The 18,073-nt window shown below is 47.0% G+C and overlaps 1 pseudogene; it reads right to left on the bottom strand.

The window, feature by feature from the left end:
* Nucleotides 1–5,778, bottom strand: part of LOC142803202 (uncharacterized) — a 41,285-nt pseudogene extending 35,507 nt beyond the window's left edge.
* Nucleotides 5,779–18,073: the final 12,295 nt, after the last annotated feature.

Below are 18,073 nucleotides of genomic sequence, written 5' to 3'. Positions count from 1 at the left end.
ATGAAAACTTGAAGGTATATTACAGCGAAATATTTACAGTCATATGTACATCTTGCCGAAGCACACTCATGATAACACAGACATCAACAGTATCTTACTCTTCTACTTAACTTTTCTTAAGTTAGAGTCTAGAACACTGTTACTACATACAACGTACTTAGTCTCACTGTTCGACCACCAAGTGGTTACGGCCCAGACAAAAGTTGCATCGTACAGAGTCGTACTGATATATCAGTTAAGTGATTGCAGCCTCGACTGAAGAAAAACGGATTCCCTCCAGTCTTAAGCATCTTGCGGTAACAAAGAAAAAGGGGAGGGGGCCACTGCTGGTCCGCCTGAACATTCTCTCATCCAATCTGTTTCCACTCAGATTAAGTCACTCCCTACTGGGCTGACCTTACTCTCGACAGCAGCGCTTCTACAGTTTAAACAGGCGTTTTAGTACTCTTTTTCATCATGTCTCTCTCTCTCCACCTCCCACGCGCTCAGGAATTCTCTCGCTCGGGAGATATCGGCATTGTAGACCCGGTACATTCATGCCTTTTCCCACACCCAGCGAGCCGAGACGAACCTCAAAGCCGGAAGTTAAAGATCACGCTCGGAACGTTATTGCCCCCGCAGGTAGCAATCGGCCTTTGACTTTCTCAGCTTTCCTTGTGTTCGGGTCGTGCATCGCTGCGACTTTGAGCCGATCGCCAGGGCAGAGCGTGTCGCCTACTCCCACTGAGCTCGCGCCTGGCAGCGGAGGCAGGACGGGGTCGCTTAATCCCATTGTGCGTTTGCCCCCGGCAGCAGCGACTTGTCTCTAAACCACAAACATTCCAAGCCGGTTGGCAGAGCGCGTTCGTTTCACATTGTGTGTTTGTCCCCGGCAGCGGAGGAGACGGACGTAGTTTGCATTCCAGAGTATAAGTGGTGTACAGTTAGACGGGCCTACCGAGAGAGAGCCGAGAAAGAAGCTTTGTATACCGTAGCTTCCCGCGCTGTCGTCCCATGCTCAAAGGAAGCAATTTGCGACCTTGCCGAGAGAGATCCGAGAAAGAAGCTTTGAATAACGTAGCTTCTAGTGCTGTCCCATCCGCACGATCAATTTATGAGCGGCAAAACATAACACGTCCCCCCCTAAAGAGTATACTGGGCTGTCTTACGCTCAGTGATACGATAAAGCACTGCCGCGATTAAGTCACTGGATTTTCTAACCACACAACAGTTGTACACAAGCATCAAACACAATTGCAAGTCAACACTACAGGAGAATACACTAAACGAAAACAAATACATGCTAAACAATCAAGTACAGCATTGCTGCTTCAAGCAGTGAGATCACTAGTGTCTGTTTCTTGAATTGTCAATCACACAGTCCACAATATACAGCAGCATGTGGGCAGGAACCTTCCCGTCCCCCCCCCCCAGTTGGCATGGCACTGTTATTCTGATGGCTTCCATGAACTATCCTGAAGCCTAGACAACGCATCCGCATTACCGTTACATACTCCCATCCGATGTTGTACCGACACATGATATCGCTGTAAAGCCAGCGCCCATCTTGTTAATTTCGCCCCGTGCGGAGTCGAAGTTGTAAGGTACGACAGCGGATTGTGGTCGGAAACGACGTTTACTATGGCACCGAAAAGCCAGTAGTCAAACTTATTTAAGGCCCATATTATTGCGAACGCTTCCCTCTCAATTGTCGACCAACGCATCTGGGTCGGTGAGAAGCGGTGGCTTGCAAAGACAATAGGCTTCTCTTCTCCCTCGGCTGACATTTGTGCCAAACATGCTCCCGCCGCCGTAGCTGATGCGTCTGTGAAAAGCCAGTAGGGCTGAGATGGCTCAGGGGTGTTTAGCGCCACGGCCTCGCACAAAGATCGTTTGAGAGTCTCAAATGCCGCCTGAGCTTCCTCCGGCCAGGGTATCTTATTAGGTACTGCTTTCTTTGTTAACAGCGTAAGCGGGCTCGTCACCTCTGCATATCCTCTGACGTACTCTCAATAGTAGCCGCAAAGTCCTAACAGGCTGCGTAGTTCCTTCTTGGTGCGCGGTGGTAACAAGTTCTTAACTGCTGCTATTTTTTCTGGGTCTGGTGCGTGTGTCCATGAACTGCAATATGCCCCAGGTAATGTATGTGGGATTGCGCAATCTGACACTTCTCCGGGCTGGCTTTCAGTCCCGCCTTCTCTAAGACTTAAGAATAATGTCTAGATGCCTTAAGTGCTCCTCCCAAGTGCTAGAAAAAATAGCAATGTCATCTAGGTATGCCGTGGCATACACTTGATGTTGCGACAACAGTTTGTTCACCATTCTTTGGAAGGTTGCCGCGGAATTTTTCAGCCCGAAAGGCATCCCTTTCCATGCGTACTGACCTTCATGCGTTACAAATGCGGTGAATTTCTGACCCTTTTCTTCCATCGGTACCTGCCAGTACCCGCGCCTAAGGTCCACTACCGTAATGAACTGCGCTCTGCCTACTCGGAAAATCAATTCCTGAGGATTCATCATCGGGAACGCATCCGCTTTGGGGATGGCATTTAGCGCTCTGTATTCCACACGCATGCGGATAGTCCCATCTTTTTTTCCGACGCATACCACCGGGTGTGCAAACTCACTCTCCGTGAGGTAGATCAACTTCCAAGTCAAAAGTTCGTCAACTTCCCGGCTGACTTCTTTCTTTAATAGTTCCGGCACCCGATACGGAAACGCCTTTTTTGGCTGGTGACCCGGTTCTATTTCTATCTTATGTTCATCTACCTTTGCTATACCCGGAGTACCGTCAAAGAGGGTGCAATGTCTTTGGAACACCGCCTGTATTTCCTCCTGCGCGTCAGCATCAAGGTGAGCAACCTTCTCGCTCGTTACCACTAGCTCTTCCCGCTTCGCAGTGGTTGGCTGTGGGGCATATTCCACCTCCCGAAAATCATGGTCCTCATCGAAGACGACCCCAATATGACTGACTCTTGCATAGTAAGGTCGAATGTTGTTGGCGTGGACACTTTTCACCTTTCCCTCAGATGTTTCTACGCGGTAAGAATGTTCGCGCTCACGTCCAACCACTGTGAATGGGCTTAGCCATTTAGGTGACATTTTACCACTCTGATCATTGTCGAAAACCACAACTTGGTCGCCAACGTTAAAAGCTTTGAGCCTGCTGCTGCGATTATAAGCACTGGCGTAACTCTCCTGATGAGTTGCACTAGTTAGCTCAGCTATATTAGCGGCCGTCTCGAGCTGCTCCTTAAGTTGTTGTAAATACTTAGCGGGGTTTTCTCTCAATGTTGCGGGCACCGGCATTTCTCCCGTCAAAGTCTTCTGCAGTATTAGAAGCGGTCCCGTGGGATTCCTTCCATACAATAGACGAAACGGAGCTACTCCGGTTACCTCATGGGGGACTTCCCGATAAGCCCATAAAACCATTGGGATCAATTTGTCCCAATTCTTGGAGTCTCTTTGAATGACATGATACAACATGTTTTTGAGTACTCGGTTCCACCTTTCTACAACTCCATTACTCTCTGGGTGTTCTGGGGTTGAAACTCTTGGCATGCAACCTCATTTCTCCAGCATCGTTTGCGTGAGCTGCGATTTGAAATTAGTGCCCTGATCGGAGCAGATCATCTCCGGAATGCCTGTGCGACTGAATATCTCAATCAGTGCATCACAAGTCGCCTTAGCTGTCAAAGAGCGCAATAGGATCACCTCTGGCCACCTCGTGCAAAGATCCACTAAGCACAGCGCGTACATATGCCCTCTCGCTGACGGTGTGTCTAGGGGTCCGATCACATCTACATTGACAACTTGGAAAGGGTGCTCGGGTCTAGTGAGCGGAGTTATAGGCACTTTATCCGTGCGACGCTTGTCTGAACGAATTTGACATTCATGGCACGAACGACAGTGCCCTAATATCTCCTTCGCCATACCCGGCCAAAAAAAATTATACCTAATGCGAGCTCTTGTTTTCTTTGACCCTAGGTGCCCCCCGCATAGTGACTCGTGTGCTAAGTGCATCACCTCAGTGCGCTTATCTTTGGGGACAACTAGCTGGCTCACTCGAGTGCCTGCTATTGAGACGCAGTGGTATAATAGTCCGTCTGAAATGAACATGCCGGATTTCCCACTACGCGCATCTTCCCAACATTTCTTTAGCGTAGTGTCGCCCAACTGCACATTGCGGAATTCTACTCTTTGGCCTAATGACGCCTCCCTTTCTTCATCAGTTTGCGCCTCTTCCCCGGAATCATCTTTCTCCTCCAAGGTAAGATTGCAGGCAACTACCTTTTGTTTCTCTACTGCTTGTTCCGCCTCGTGAGCAGGCTCAGCCGGCGCTCGACAGGATGCCAGAGGGCTGCTGGCCTTCAACAAAAGTTTCCAATCGTCCTTGGTCAACAAACAATCTGTGCCCTCGACGAGCTCATCAGTTAACGCGCAGAGTAGGTCGACGTTCTGAGGCTCCGTAACCTCTCGCGAGCTATTTAATTTGACCGGTAGCGTAGCTAGCCTTGCCTCGATAGTTTTACCGAAAGCGGACACCAATCTTACCGTGCCAGACGGTTCTACAACACTTCACGGAAGCAGACTCTCCCGGATGACGGTTATCTCACTCCCCGTATCCAAAATCGCATCTGTGGATATGCCTGCACATGATACAGGAATTAACTGCAGTTTATCTGTGCCTTCACCCTCGTGTTCCAGAGACTTCACCTTTGCGCTAAGTACTCCAGTAGGTATTTCAGTATCCGTCTCGTGGGATAACGTTACCTTTTGAACCTTCCGCTTTGGCTCGGTAGCCTTCTTGGGGTTGTTCTCCTTATCACTAGCCTTCGGGCACTCTTTAGCGAAATAGCCTGAGCCGTGACATAAGTGGCATTTCAGAGCCCCTTTCTCAACTCGTGTCGCCGGCTTCTGCCCCGTTTCTACAGTTGGTTGCTTTGAAGCACGCCCTTTCCCTTTCGCTTGTTCGAAAGTTTGGAGCACTTTCGCGATCTCAGTTGGCCTAAGCCATCCCTCGCCTTCCCTTAATCTCACATACTCAAGACCCTCCGTACTAAGGCCCAATTTTATGCGGTCAGCAATCATGAGTTCTGCCATCACTTCTACCGTGTCGGCTTCTCTCACTTGGAGGTAGTATGAGAAATAAGTTTTCACGCGGGACGCGAACTGCGCCCACGTCTCTTCCTTACGCTTTACTGCTCTTTCGAACCTCTGCAGGTACTCTGCAGGAGGAAGCTTCAGTTCCGTCAGCACTGCTGCTTTAACTGACTCATAATCTGCATTCTCTTCAGGGTTGAGGTTACGCAGTAGGTAACGGACTCGCTCAGTTAGCGCTGGCATAACCAAATGCACGCGGCTCTCGTGCGGTACCTGGTAAGTAGCAAAAAGTTTTTCTACTTCCTCAAACCATAATGGGACATCCTCGTCACTCGGCAGGCAGAACCTTTTTAGCACTTTTGCACATTGCTGAACAGAATCGAAACCCCGGCGCCTCTGATCACCCGTCTCCGACCCAGAGTTGGACAACGTGCCATTGAGACGTTCCGCGTTCATTCTAGCCTGCAATAGCTTTTCGTACTGAATCTGAAGATTGAGCTTTTGAATTTCAAGCTCGAGCGTTCTCGTTTCGCTTGATTTCGGCAAAACCTGAGATGCCTGCTGCATCGATTCTTGCCTCTGAGTAGGCACTGTCGCCTCATTTGACTGATCAGAATTTTGAATACCATCATTGGATGGTTCTCGACTCCGATTCACATCTGCCGCACTCGTACCCTCATCTTCATTAGACTCCATTGTTTTAGCACCCCCGCGTGTTCTCACCATGTGCTCTACACATAAACTGCCATGCCAACTAGAGAAGCATGCAAGAAATCCTGCTCACCCTTTGCTGTATGCACTGTCGTTCACGGATCTCCTCCACGGTGCCGGAGTTGGCTGCTGTGGGAGCGTCTCGACTTTGCCGCTGGTGGCTGTTGGATGCCTTGCCCCTCGGTCCTCTCAGCGCTGGTCTAGTGTATGGTGCTGCAGAGCTCGCCGAATCCTGTCGGCTGCGCCAGTTAAGTTTTCCTTCTCGTTCGTTGATCTCCTTGATGTGGATTGAAGTCCCGTCAGTCCCGTCAAGGAGATGATCGGCGTCGATGAAGCAGGAGGCAGGTTGGAGGTAATGAAAACTTGAAGGTATATTACAGCGAAATATTTACAGTCATATGTACATCTTGCCGAAGCACACTCATGATAACACAGACATCAACAGCGTCTTACTCTTCTACTTGACTTTTCTTAAGTTAGAGCCTAGAACACTGTTATTACATACAACGTACTTAGTCTCACTGTTCGACCACCAAGTGGTTACGGCCCAGACAAAAGTTGCATCGTATGGAGTCGTACTGATCTATCAGTTAAGTGATTGCAGCCTCGACTGAAGAGAAACGGATTCCCTTCAGTCTTAAGCATCTTGCGGTAACAAAGAAAAAGGGGAGGGGGCCACTGCTGGTCCGCCTCAACATTCTCTCATCCAATCTGTTTCCACTCAGATTAAGTCACTCCCTACTGGGCTGACCTTACTCTCGACAGCAGCGCTTCTACAGTTTAAACAGGCGTTTGGTACTCTTTCCCATCATGTCTCTCTCTCTCTCTCCACCTCCCACGCGCTCAGGAATTCTCTCGCTCGAGAGATATCGGCATTGTAGACCCGGTACATTCATGCCTTTTCCCACACCCAGCGAGCCGAGACGAACCTCAAAGCCGGAAGCTAAATGATCGCGCGCGGAACGTTATTGCCCCCGCAGGTAGCAATCGGTCTTTGACTTTCTCCGCTTTCCTTGTGTTCGGGTCGTGCATCGCTGCGACTTTGAGCCGATCGCCAGGGCAGAGCGTGTCGCCTACTCCCACTGAGCTCGCGCCCGGCAGCGGAGGCAGGACGGGGTCGCTTAATCCCATTGTGCGTTTGCCCCCGGCAGCGGCGACTTGTCTCTAAACCACAAAAATTCCAAGCCGGTTGGCAGAGCGGGTTCATTTCACATTGTGTGTTTGTCCCCGGCAGCGGAGGAGACGGACGTAGTTTGCATTCCAGAGGATAAGCGGTGTACAGTTACACGGGCGTACCGAGAGAGAGCCGACAAAGAAGCTTTGTATAACGTAGCTTCCCGCGCTGTCATCCCATGATCAAAGGAAGCAATATGCGACCTTGCCGAGAGAGATCCGAGAAAGAAGCTTTGAATAACGTAGCTTCTGGTGCTGTCCCATCCGCACGATCAATTTATGAGCGGCAAAACATAACAGTGGGCCTGTCTTTTAACTCGTTAGACCTTGTGTCAATTATTGATGGACTTGTGCGCAACATCATCGAGGCCACATGCCGAGCTAGGAAGTGTGCCTTCTGCATACGCAAGGGTTTCCCTCCTGAGGAAGTTTGTGCCTTATTTGGAGGTGTTCAACCATCCTGGAGACATGTCAAAAGAGTCTGCAAGATTCTCAATGCGGAACTTTGGCGTCAGGTGCGTTTGTTTCATGACTGGCTCCGCGTGGTCCACTACAGTCTTCTTCCGCAATGGCAGGCTGCTCAACACCTTCGATGGCTGAGGCAGCAACTGGGCGCACTCACGGAAGTGAGGTGGAAGCAGGTCTTGAGCCCACTGCTCAAGGTGTTTGACAAGCAAAGAAGGGAAGAACAGAAGCGTTTCGTGGTGCTACAGGACGCATACGTTCCGGCAGAAATCGAGAGATGGCTTCGGAAGGGACCGAAAATTGCCGTGCCGCCTCGCATTTCTGCCCATGAACTTGTCGGAATAAACAGGGACTTGTCTGTGAAGGCCAACCAAGACCGGGACAGATGCCTACAAGATGGTATGAACTGTTTATCGAAATGTGCACCGCAGAATCAAGATAGACCTAAAGTTAAAGGCTTGAATAACATCGTGTCGTTCTTTAAAAACCACAAATTAACGTTAATGCTAGCCGACAAAGAAGGTTGCTTTGTGGTCATGCCTGAGGGAGCTTACAAAGGAAAGGCTTTAGCGGCTATCAAGAAGAACTTCCACCCAGTTAAGTTGGGAGCGACTCGCGTTAGGTCTTAGTTCACTGATTTTTTCAAGAATGCTGGGCTTACAATGTTAGCTAAGGACATAAAGAACAGCAAAGGGAGCAACCTGAACGTTATTTTCTCGGCCAAGACACACAAACCGGATGTACCTTTTTGCACTATTGTTAGTGAAGGAGGGTCTTGGCAGATTAACGTTAGCAAATTTCTTCAGAGCAAGCTAAAGAATCTCGCGGTGAAAGACCCTTTCCGTACGAAGGGCTCAAGTGATGTGTGCGACTTTTTGCGGTCTCACGTTACCACAGGCAACGCATTTTCAGAGGATGTTGTAGATCTGTATTATTTGGTGCCGCATAACAAGCTTCTAGCCTCTGTGCAATCCTGCATAGAAGAGAATGGTGACATCGATTTTATCAATGACACGGGCGTTAATGTAGACAATTTTTTATCACTTTTAGAATTTTTTCTCAATGCAACATTCATTATGTTTGACGAAAAGCCCTTTATTCAGCGGCAAGGAATCTGCATTGGTTCCTGTGTCGCACCGGTTCTTTGCAATATTTTTTTAGCGGATGTAGGTAGGGACTTGGACAATGCTTTTAAAGCGGGGGGGGGGGGGGGATCTTAAAGGTATCTAGGTACGTTGACGATATTTAATTCTTTTAGATAAACAGGGTGACCTTACATCCCTTGATTTTATTTTAAACGTTTTTACAAGACTAGAACGAGGGCTTTCCTTTACTGTTGAATTTCCTCAAGAAGCTTGTCTGCAGTTTTTAGACTTAAGCCTCACGTCGAACGATGAGCATCTTTGCTGGTCTTATCATCCTCGTATTGAGAAGCGGCTGTTGCCGTACGATTCTGCCCACTCAAAGATTGTGAAGAGGGGCGTTGCGCCTCTTTGCTTAGAATCAGCGCTAAAAAGGTCGTGCCCACAAAGGATGAAACTTAGTTTCCTTAATCAGGTGAGCCGACTACAGGCTGCTGGGTTCCCTCGATCGGTCATTACGGCCGCTGCTGAATCACTTCTGCAGAAGTTTAAACGTGGAACACGGCAAGCGATGACTGCTACCCAGCCCTTAACGATTAGGCCACAAGTTGTGCCATATATCCATAAGGTCTCGCACAACCTTAAGAAAGCTGCGCCCAGGCACGGCGTACCGATGGTGTTTTCCGCACCAGAAAAAATTGGAAGACTGTGCCAACGTGTGTGCGATAGAAAGAAGCGCGGCTGTCAGAATAAACATGAGAGGGCCTTTGTTAAGTGTTCCGTGGGGGTTGTGTACTCTATACCCTTATCCTGCGGAAAAGTGAACATTGGCCAAACCGAACGGTGTATTAATGACCGATTAAGGAAACACGCCCAAAAATTAACGAAAAGAGATGACAAGTATACGCACCTGGTTGCGCATGTCATCTCGTGTGGTTGTGACGCACGATTTTCTGAGACGAAGATTCTGGGCAGAAGCGCAAGTAAAACTGCACGTAAAGTGTTAGAGGACTTTTTCATTGAAAAAAATAAAGATCACTGTGTAAGCGCCCCTTCAATTTTGTTGTTACCAAGCGAACTTCAGTCCATCGCCCTAAGGCACTGACATTGCTTAACTGTACGTTTTGATAATGTATGCTGTTGGCCTTCTTTGGTGTGTGTGTGCACAATGTGTCCTGTATATATTCAAGCCTTCGAGCTATGAATAAATCAGTTGGAAGTGAGTGCTGTGTGTTTGATGCATGGGTGTGTGCGTGTGTGAGTGATCTTGTCAAGTTTTCGCGCTCGAATTAACTTTTCGAAATGCTCTACCAACTAGCCCAACAACAAGTTCTCTTAGAATCCATTACTTATCTATACGCCCAGATTTTTGTATTTGTCTGTTATCTCTGGCGTGACTTCCTGTATCTTAAGCTCAAAGCCTTTATTGTCATTCAAAATCATCACTGCTGATTTTTCCTTACTGAATCTGAAATCTAACCTATCTCTTTAATTACCATAGAAATCCATCACTCGCTGCTAATCTTCCTTGTTGACGGAAATTAGCACTATATCACCTGCGTACACTAATGCTGGTAGAGCCTCATCCACGAGTTTTCCTTGTTTGACGAAAGAGAGGTTGAAGCCAAGTCCACTTCCCTCTAATTTGGCCTCTAATACTTGTAGCTACGTGATGAATAACAAGGGTGACGGAGGACACCCTTGCCTAAGCCCCCGTTTCACCTCGGCGGGCTTGGATACCTGTTTATCCACTTTATAACTACCTTGTTACTTTTATAGATTTCCTTTAAAAGATTAGCGACTCCATCTTTCACACCTAGTGTATCTAGTATTCCCCACAATTCCTATTGAAACATGCTATCGTACGCTCCCTTGATATCCGAAAATCCTAGCCACAGAGGCCTGAGTTCCTTTTCTGCTATTTCGATGCACTGCGTCAGTGAGAACAGATTGTCTTCCAACGTCCTGTGTTTCCAAAAGCCATTCTGCAGTTCCCCCAGCACCCCCTCATCCTCTATCCATGCCTGCAGTGTTTCCTTTATAATCTGCAATGCCAGCCTGAAGACCACTGATGTCACTGGTACAGGACGGTAGTTGTTTATGTCAGTTTTGTCCCCCTTTCCTTCATAGATCATGCTCATCTTGCTAAGTTTCCATCCATCGGGGACTTCACCATTGATTATTGTTCTGCTCACTACCTCTCTCAAAGTCTGTTTAGACTTCGAACCCAGTGTCTCAATCATAATTGGAATGCCATCGGGGCCTGTTGATGTACTACTTGGAACCCTTTTCTCAGCATTTTACCACTCTCGTTGTGAAAACGGAGCCATTACGCCACTCGATTCATCCTTGTCTATTGTTTTGCGTAAGGCACTTCTTTGTTGAAATTTGTCTGTCGCCCTTGTTCTCATATATTCAATAGCTTTGTCCCCTTCTAGCCTAGCACCTTAAGGTGTAGGTGTAAACCTCTGCTCTAGGCTGTTTTCATTTCTTGGGGAGTTTAGATGGTTCGAAAATTTCGCAGCTGCCTTCCTGTCCTTTTTATGTACTTCTGCCAGCCACTGAGCACCCTTTCTTCTAATCTTTTTAATGATCAGGAGGGATGCTTCCCTTCTACAGCTTAGAAAGATGTCCCATTTTCTTTCAAGATGGTTTACCCGCTGCTTAGCATGTCTGTGTTCCCTAAAGGCTTCCTGACGTTTTGCTATGGCTCTCTTAACTTTCTCAATCCACCAACTCTTGGGCTTGTGTCTCCTTTTCCGGGGTGACTTGTCACGTGCCTTAGCAAGCTCTAGCCCAAACAGTCTAATTACATTTGTGTATGTCCACACTGTTTTAATATTCTCAGTGATTACTTTCTCAATTTGTTTAGTAGCAATTTGTACTTGCTTTTCTGAATGAAAATTTTCCTGTAGTTGCTCATCTTGTCTCCTTCCAACTTTCGCTGCTCTTCCAAAACTTAGCATGATACGTTTGTGATCACTACCCAGATTTCTGGAGCCACCTTCATCTATGCGCATTCCCCTGAGCTTTTCATACATCCTGTGTGACATCAGTGCGTAATCTATCGTTGACTGCAGCCTTCCTACCTCCCATGTTAGGCTGGATGAATGGATGGATGGATAGATGGATATGGCTGTACCCTTTAGATCGGGCGGTGGCTAGCGCCACCAAGCCGTAATACTTAATGAACCCAAAACTATATTTCTTTTTTTTCTTAAAAAGTGAGTTTGAGGATTCGTACTTTGCAGTGAAGAGTTTAATTTTCACTCGTGCCTTGACTTTAGCCACCAATCAGATAACCTCTTTCTAGTTAAGTCTACTTGCTTAAAGTCTATTTTGCCCTCCCGATCCCTAAACCCCAGTGCTTTGAAAAACTCTGCGCCATCATCCTGAACTATAGGGTGAAGCCCTTTACAGAACATTATCAAGTGTTCGGCAGTTTCTTCTTCCTCTCCACACGCACTGCATACTGTGTCTACCCCTTCGTATTTGGCCCGATATGTCTTGGTTCGCAGTACTCCCGTCCTTGCCTCAAACAGTAGAGAGCTATCCCGAGTATTATCATAGATCCTTTCCTTGGCGATTTCCTGCTTAAAAGTTCGATAGATCTTTAGTGCGGACTTCTTAATCATGCCCATTTTCCACATGTCAGTCTCCGTTTCCTTCACTTTCTTCTTAACCGATAGTTCTTTTTGGTTTGGCCACCTGCTGTTTTCTAAGTCTTTACCAGTCAACTTCCTGGTTCGCTTCCTCCATTTTGTATCGACATTCTTCATGTACAAGTAGCTGAAAACCTTACTAGCCCAACGCTCCTCCTTCACTTCTCTCAATTGCTTCTCAAATTTTATCTTGCTGCTAGCTTCCCTGCCCTTAAATGATGTCCATCCCATATCACCTTGTACTCCCTGATTTGGTGTATTTACGTGAGCTCCTAAAGCAAGCCTACCTATTCCACGTTGCTTAATATTTAATCTTGCTTGAACTTCTGATCTCATGCACAAGACCGCATTGCCGAACGTCAGCCCAGGAACCATGACCCCTTTCCGTATTCCTCTCACAACATCATCTGCGGGGCCAACAGTCTGCGGGGCGCCAACTGCTGGCGAGATTTGGAAACGCGGAGCATGCGCACAGAATCTCGAGAGTTGTTCGTACCCTGCGTCGTCTGCCACTTCCCCGCCCTATCGCCTGGCGTGCGCCGAGGCCGTGCAGTGTTTCAGTGGTTGGAAGAAGCCGGCTGTGCTCATTTCATGAAGCACCAATTTCCTTGTCTGCTATGAAAGATAGCCGGCTGGTTCGAGCGTTGTGCAAATTCAAACTCACGACTAACATTTCTGTGAGCAATGACACTCTAGGCTACGCTAGTGATGGACCTCCTTATCGCTGTCACATAATCCCACAGCTGCGGGCGTTATTCTTCAATGAACAAATTTTCGATGGTGCCAGCTCTTATACGTGGCGAGGGCACCTTGCGATGAAAGGCTTCCTATAGTCGAGCTCTACTCTAAAGAATACAGTCAACGTGCTATCGCTTCCGTGGTTAACAGGCCACTCAAGACCGTGATGGGGCTTATGTGTCCCTTCCCCTTAGTCTCCTGACTTCAACTTAGTTGAAACTGTGTGAGACAGAATAAAATCATCTCTCTCGCTCGCCAAACTGGCCGCGTCAAATCTATGGATGACTTCTGGACTTAAGCGCAATTATACCTTTTGGGTAGTTCTGTGCATGTCTCTGCCTGTAAGGATGAAAGCTGTACTCGATGCTGGAAGTGACATCACTTCCAGCATCGAGTACAGCTCGATGCTGGAAGTTTTTCATTCTTCTAACGTTAAGAGGCCGTAGATCTAACCTGTTCTAACTTTCGCCACCAAATAATGACGAATAAATTTTCTCTTTCGTGTTTTACGCACTTCATTTCTCATGCGTGCCCATATTGGAGAAGTGCCATTCTTTTCATAAAAGTGCATGTTATTGCAATTCGAAATATGGAGCTTCTTCAGATGATGCTTCTTTCACATGATTCACATGATTTAGAACGTTAACACTAATATTTGCCGGGATGTAGCAAGCGAGAACCAGAACATAGGAATCATGAGGTATCGATGCTTTGAAGAGAGTTCATCTTCAAGTGTTTCTTAACTCTTCACGATGTTATAGGGGTTATGGGGCTCGACAGCTGGCCTGAAGTCACGGGATCAAATCTTTGCCGCGCATCGGTATTATCGATGAAGGAAGGAATATTCAAGGCCTTTGTACTTTGATTGCAACCCCAAGTCGTTGAAATTTCTGGAGCCTACCACTGCTTCGTCCATAATCATACCGCAGTTCTGCGATGTTGAATTCCAACATTTTTTATTATTAAGTGTTTATTAACATGTTTCTAATTATAATGGCACGGTGTTTCATTGTATATCGCCTTTAATCAAAATTACACCACTGTGGTTGCTAATCGCATCGTTTCAAAACTGGCGAGATACCACACAATATGCAAGCTGGACCTTTTATATGCCTACTGACTACCTGTCGGGACCCCAGCAGACCAGCGGTGCCATGAATCACTTTGCATAAAAACAGTAGCGCTCGGCAATCGCAGGAGCGGAAAGACGCCGGCGAATTCCGACAAGCACTGCCTTAGCGCTTTTATGCGCGTGCGCCACGTTTACAAATTTCGCCATCAGGTTGCGGCACGCGGTCCGTGGCTACGTGTTCGCGTGTTCCCCCTAACCGTGGACCGTACTGTACATTGTGGCGTCTTCAACACAGAATCCATTGGTTGATATGTGGGGTTTAACGTCCCAAAGCCACCATATGATTAGGAGAGACGCCGTAATGAAGGGCTTCGGAAATTTTGACCACCTGGGGTTCTTTAACATGCAACCAAATCTGAGCACATGGTTCTACAACGATTTCGCCTCTATCGGAAATGCAACCGCCGCAGCCGGGATTCGATCCCGCAACGTGCGGGTCAGCAGCCGAGTACCTTCGCCACTAGACCACCGCGGCGGGGCAACACAGAATCTAGTCGTATCGAGGTTCACAAGAGTCAGTTTTCTCTTGCATAACAATAAACTCCAAATTCCTTATTCTAACTTCAAAATAGGTTTTCGTGAATAACCGAAGAGAGTAAGTATGCCCCGACTCTCTTTAACCCTTGTTTTTTGCTAAGCGTGTGGACGTAACAATTTCACTATAGAGATTAGAAAGTGGGGAAACTTTACTCGTATGGATCAATCGTGGAAGCAAGGAACATAGTTAGTAGCGGGAAACATGTTGCCTTTGCGCCGCCTGAGTGGGTCATCAATCATGGTGCGTGTATTTTGAGCAATGGCTGATTGGAGAATTTTGACGTCGATTTCTTCGATGAAAGCGAACTTGTGTGATCCGACTGTATTGTGATTTCTACTTTCTTATAAAAACAAGCTCGAGAAAAACAAACCACGTGTTGCTGTCAAAACAGCCATGGTCTCTATCGACGTGTGGTTATCGTGCTCAGTTGCTTGAGTCCGGATTAGTACGTAAAAGTGAAACGCCACATACACCAACCTATAGAGCGACAACAAAAACGTTCCCGAAAAGATCGTGCGGGGGCAGGCGCTGTCGCCCATGTTTTCTAATAAGTGCACCATGTTACCTGTCATCGTGTCGACAAAGGCAAACTGGGGCGGCTTAGAACGACGAAACACAAGAGCGAGACAGACGCAGTGGTGGGAAACAAAGCACGGGAGCGGAGAAGACCAACCAGGCTGTCGATGAAGATTTGTCGGGTGTTTGATCACAACGCACTGTTACCCGCTCCAATTCTGCTTTTCCCAAATTCTTGTGCTTTGCTTAGTCTTGTAGCCTGTACATTCTAACAAACAATAAATACCAAACGATATTGGAGCACAAAGAAACACAGAATAGGTGACTGTCTATACAGCTGATCCGAAAACTGCTAAAAATGTATGAGGTGAGATAGGAAGGTGAAATGAAATCAATGGAGTGAAGACGCGGATCAAGAGCAGCACCTCCACGCGAAGTAGGGTGAGTGTCCACATGTTTGTTCTCGCTGCCGTTCCTTATCATCGAAAAAATTCGAAAAGTAGGCAAGATAGAAAAACCGAGTGTTCCTGATCGATATGCGCTCGGCCAGCGCAAAGGCACAGAGTGGGATGGCCGCAAAAGTGAAGCGACGGCTGGAGTAAAGCAAAATCAGAGACTCGACGGCAAGCGACGCAACGATCAATGAAACGAGCGGGGCGTCATATCGACGGCGTGGAAGGCGCGCGCTCCCTCAGGAGAGCTTTCCTCCTCGGCTGGTGTGGCCAACGTATTCAAAGCGATGCCAACGGGCAGCTGCAATCTCATGTGCGAAAAATGCGAGGACGTGAGGCGTCTGATTTGCATTGTCAACGTGTAAAATCAATTGATTGGTATGTGGGGTTTAACGTCCCAAAACCGCCATATGATTATGAGAGACGCCATAGCGGAGGGCTCCAGAAATCTAGACCACCTGGGGTTCTTCAACGTGCACCGAAACCTGAGCACGTCGGCCTACAGCATTTTGTCCTTCATTTAAGCGGGTAAATTGAAGGTTGATTCAAGGACACAGTGGGTGCATTTAAAGTCTTGCAAACGTAATACTCCTTTAATAAATTCGTCCACCATCTCCTACTAACGACAGCCATTCTCAATGAATGCACGCTTCCCTTCTTTCCTAAGCAAATTTAAAACCTATGCGGCTGCAAGTACTTGACTACCATGACCTGGAAGCTTCTCGAGACGTCGCTATTGTTGGATCGCTTACGTCGCCATCATACAACGAATTGATGCTATAGAGTTGAAGCCGAGATTCATTGGAAGAAAACTGCGACGTCGTACTTAAGGCGACATTGCCAATTACAGCACCCGTTCGAGCACCTACCAGCTTGCTTGGCTGTCAGTGTGCCTTTAGTCATGTAATGAAGAGACAAAATCTATGGCCACACGAAAATCCCGGTGTAATTCATGTGTCTAACACTCGCAAGTTTGGAAACACCACCTTCGCGACATTTTACGCGTGACTTCACAAGATGCTGGGCTGTGTCTTCTGATTCAGTGTGCCTCTAACAATATACTTATCAACTTGGCTGCGTTTGATGCTTGAACATTATCTAGTGAGCCTAGTCTAGCTGTCCTGTTTGAAGATTTAGATTGTGTTAAATGGAATGTAATAGGGCTCAGCGAAGTTGGGGGACACGTGAGGCTTGTACAGTGCTAAGAAACGGACACGCTTTACGCTACCATGGATTATTTGAGAGAATAGAAGTCGAAGTGAGGTTCCTTATCCACGAAAACATGACTCGCAACATATAAAAGTACTATACCAATAATTAATGGGTGGTAAGTATCGTATTAAAGGTTAACAAGACGTACACATTGAAGGTACGGTTCTACGTGCCTGTAATGGATCACGATAATCATTTGGTTGAACGCTTCATCGCAGACGCAGAGTCAGCAATTAACAAGGTAAAGACACAGTATACTGCACTGACGGGCGACTTCAACGCTGAAGTATGCAAGAAGCAGGCCTGAGACAGTGCAGTCGGGTAATATGACATCGGCTCTAGAAATGCCAGACAGAAGTTAGGGGAAGAGTTCGCGGAACTTAATAATTTACCGATCTTCAATACCTTCTACGAAAAACGGCCTAACCATAAGTGGAAGTGGGGCAATGCTATTGACGAAACTAAAAATGTAATAGATTAACATGAGTGCACACCCCAGCATTGCACAGGATGTGGATGTAGTTGGCAGGATCCGATGCAGTGACCATAGATTGGTAAGAGTTCAAACTGACCTACACTTAAAAAGCAACATCAGAAACTGACACGCAAGAAGTCCAATAATGAGCTAGTGTTAAAAGGGAGAGAACAGGAGCTCAAAGTTTCGCTTGAGAATAGATTTGCGACTGCAAGCTAGGTAACTTCCGTTGGCGTTGGCATAAGGAGGGATAATCTTACAAGTATAATTAAAGAGCGTGCAATCTAAGTCAAAGCTACAGTAATTATGCAAGACACTGGCAAACTATCTCATTGAAAGATAACAAACCATAGAAGCCTCACATACAACAGACAAATAAGAGTTGGTGAAGCTTTTGAAGTTAATGAATAGCTGGGAGGTAGATAGTCTAAGTAGACATAACAAGGAGAGAATTGAGCATACTGTAAAAGCGGCAGAAATAATGCTGTGAAGGCAATTTCGTGCATAGGCAAATATTGGATGTATCCAGTGAGGGACAAGGAAGGCAATGTCATAAACAATATCGATGGGATTTTTGAAGTCCTGGAGGAGTTCTTCCGACATCTGTATTGCAGCGGGAACAATGAGTATTATATCGTAAAAAAATAATAGCCCAGAGTAATCTGCCATTCTACCTGTAACAACAAAGCCCTAGAAGGAATGCGAGGAGGCGAATCTGCTGTGGGGGGGGGGGACAAAGTTCTAATAGACCTATACAAAAATAGCGGAGAGATTGTGTTAAAAAACAACAGCCACCTTGTGTAAGAAGGGTGTCTTGCCTGGAAGGGTACCAGAA

The sequence above is a fragment of the Rhipicephalus microplus genome, chromosome 3 (genome assembly GCF_043290135.1).
Source record: "Rhipicephalus microplus isolate Deutch F79 chromosome 3, USDA_Rmic, whole genome shotgun sequence".
In the NCBI taxonomy this organism is placed as follows: domain Eukaryota; kingdom Metazoa; phylum Arthropoda; class Arachnida; order Ixodida; family Ixodidae; genus Rhipicephalus; species Rhipicephalus microplus.
The sequence above is the reverse complement of the archived record's forward strand: the minus strand, read 5'-3'. Positions and strand labels throughout refer to the sequence as shown.